Raw genomic sequence first — 3,594 nt, forward strand, 5'->3', positions numbered from 1 at the left:
GATGATGGATGATGGATGATGGATGATGGATGGATGATGGATGAATGGTGGATGATGGATGATAGATGGATGATGGATGGATGATGGATGATGGATGATGGATGGATGGATGATAGATGGATGATGGATGGATGATGGATGATGGATAGATGGATGGATGGATGATGGATGATGGATAATGGATAATGGATGATGGATGGATGATGGATGATGGATGAATGGTGGATGGATGATGGATGGATGGTGGATGATGGATGATAGATGGATGATGGATGGATGATGGACGATGGATAGATGGATGATGGATGGATGATGGATGATGGATGATGGATGATGGATGGATGATGGATGATAGATGGATGATGGATGGATGATGGATGATGGATAGATGGATGGATTGATGATGGATGATGGATAGATGGATGGATGATGGATGGATGATGGATAATGGATAGATGGATGGATTGATGATGGATGATGGATAGATGGATGGATGATGGATGAATGGTGGATGGATGATGGATGGATGGTGGATGATGGATGATGGATGGATGATGGATGGATGATGGATGATGGATGATGGATAGATGATGGATGATGGATAGATGGATGGATGGATGATGGATGATGGATAGATGGATGGATGATGGATGAATGGTGGATGGATGATGGATGATAGATGGATGATGGATGGATGATGGATGATGGATGATGGATGATGGATGATGGATAGATGGATGGATGATGGATGGATGGATGATGGATGGATGGATGATGGATGAATGGATGGATGATGGATGAATGGTGGATGGATGATGGATGGATGGATGATGGATGGATGGATGATGGATGATGGATGATGGATGGATGATGGATGGGTAAACAGAACAGGATCCCTCCACACAGGGGACTATTACACGGCCATGAAAAGGAGGGAGGCTCTGACACATGCTACAATGTGGATGACCTTGGACACATGGTGCTTGGCGACAGTCATCAGGCACAGGAGGTCACACAGAGTGTGGTCTCATTTGTGTGAAATGTCCAGAATGAGCACATCCAGAGGGACAGGAAGTGGTGAGCGTTCTCAGGGACAGAGGCAGGGGGGATGGGTGTGACTGCTCATGGGGACGTCTCTCCTTTTGGGGTGATGAGAATGTGGTGAAAATAAGGGTGATGCTTTCACAGCATCGCGAACGTGCTAAATGCCACCGAATCGCACACTTTTAAGAGGGCGAAGTGTACGTTATGTGAACCTCACCTCAATTTAAAAGGGAAGAGAACAAGGCAGACTCACTCCTGCCCGTCGACGTGTCGGCTCCCCTGGGGTCGACAGTCATTTTCCTGCTGGGTCCCCAGCTCGTGCCCAGAGCCAAGGGCTGTGCCCACACACGGTCGGGGCAGAAGGGATAGTTGATGCAGAATAAGGCCCCTGTGTCGCCACCATGACTTTGAAAACAAACAAACAAATAAATAAATAAGTGAATAAATAAATAAATAAATAACGGCCCAGATGGTGCACAGATATCGTGAGACTCTAGAGAGAGTTCTCTGAAAACAAAAACTGACTCAGGATGTGTAATAAACAGAGCGCATTTGAATTTTCTCAGAAAAGTGTCACCCCTTCCCCCCCCTCCCCTGAGGCTTGTTTCTAAGGCCACATTGGGCGAGTTCCCTGTGAGGGCTTGTGAAAACCCACGCTGGTCTTTAAACCCCAAGCGAGCCCGACAGAACCCCCGCCCCGTGAGAGCAAACGCTCAGCAGCCAGGCCAGTCCCTGGCCTTTCGGTCTGCAGACCCCATTTCTCTCCAGGCACAAAGCCATAGCAAGCTGCCATAAATTCCTGTGTGTGTGTGTGTGAGTGTGTGGGGGTGTCCGGAACAAATGACCACAAATCAGGAGGCTTGCAGCCACCGAGGTGCACGCTCCCTCAGCTCGGGGGGCCAGCCGTGTGACAGCAAGGTGTCCCAGGGCCTCCCTCCCTCCGGAGGCCTCAGGGGACGGTCCTTCCTGCCCCTCCCAGATTCTGGGGGCCCAGGCGTCCCTGGGTTGGTGGCCATGTCCCTCCCGTCTCTGCCTCCGTGTCCACGTGGCTTCTCCTCTGTGTCTGTGTCTCCCCTTCTGTCCCTTACGAGGACACTGTCACAGGGTTTCGGGCCACCAGATCCAGGAGGACTCATCTCAGACTTTTCTCTAATGACATATGCACAGACCCCATTTCCAACTACAGTCTGGTCGAGAAACTCATGGGCGAACCAAACCGAAGCTGTAGCGGTTCAGTTTCACAGACTGAATTTTTTTCCCGCTTTCTTCATTTGTGTTGGACAAAGAAAGTCGACCGCAGACGGCTAAGGTGGACAACGTGACAGTCTGATGTGCGTGCACACTGTGACGTGATTTCTACCACGACGCTGCTTCCCACAGCCGTCCCCTCCTGTACTGACCTTGTGCGTGTGTGTGTCGGGTACGTGTCACAGGTATTGTCTTAGCAAATGCCAAGCATCTCGTACAGCTTTGCCAACCGCCGTCACCACGTGCTGCACGTCAGGAGTCGGGGACGTAATCACCTTATACCCGGAGCTTTGTCCCGTCCGAGCATCGTCCCATTTCCCACCCCTGGCCCTCGGCAGCCAGCATCCTCCTGTCTGCGTGTCAGCGAGGTCATGTAGTATTCGTCTTCCTCTCTGTGACTTAGCTCACACAGCATCACCCCGTCCAGATCCACCCACGTGTGACAAATGACAAGATTGCCTTCCTTCTCATGGCTCAGTAACGTTCCATCGTGTCCACGTGCCAAATCTTTATCCATTCGCCCAGCGGTCAACACTCGGCTTGTTTCCACGTCTTAACCATCAGTCAGGATTAGAGGTGTGTATTTTCCTGGCGGGATAGTAAACACGGAATTAGGCTGATGTGCCCCCAAAAAGTAGCCATGAAATCCACATCCACACATCGCACACACACACACACGTACACACACGAGTGCACACGCGCACGCTCTCCACGGTGAAAATGAAGTCTTTCGTCTTGCAGCAATGTGACCAGAAGGTCTAACTTCAATTCTGGGTCCAATCTAGAGGACTTCACCCCAAAGTTCTCAGCGGCACATGTCGTTTATAACCCGGCCCACCAGCTGTCAGCGCCTCGTGCCCACGTGAGCCGTCCAGGGTGCAAACGGGCCTCGTGGAACCTCTCTCTTCGAAGCTGGGACTCTTCCGAGGCGAAGTGGCTTCTCCGGGTTGTTCTGAGGGGTTAAGAGAATTCCAAAGGTACCAGCGAGTCAGCGTCCTCACCTGCTGAGTGTGGGAGTCTGCGAGCTCCCTCCTTCCCTCCCTCCCTCCCTCCCTCCGTGGATTCCTACAGCCCATGGTGGAGCCGTACATTTCAGAGACCTAGAGAAAGTCAGAGCCGGAAGGGTCGTCGTGATGGCCATTTACAGACCTAGAGGTGAGGGACACGTTCACGCTGGGGGACAGAGTTCACGCGGGCAGGGAGAGAGCCAGTGACAACCTCTGCAATGTTGGGGAGAGCTACAACCCTGTCTGAGTCACATCCCTATACAGACGGCCTCGTCAGGACCATTCCGGATCGTCA

Source organism: Pteropus vampyrus, unplaced genomic scaffold, assembly GCF_000151845.1.
Source record: "Pteropus vampyrus isolate Shadow unplaced genomic scaffold, Pvam_2.0 Scaffold665, whole genome shotgun sequence".
In the NCBI taxonomy this organism is placed as follows: Eukaryota; Metazoa; Chordata; class Mammalia; order Chiroptera; family Pteropodidae; genus Pteropus; species Pteropus vampyrus.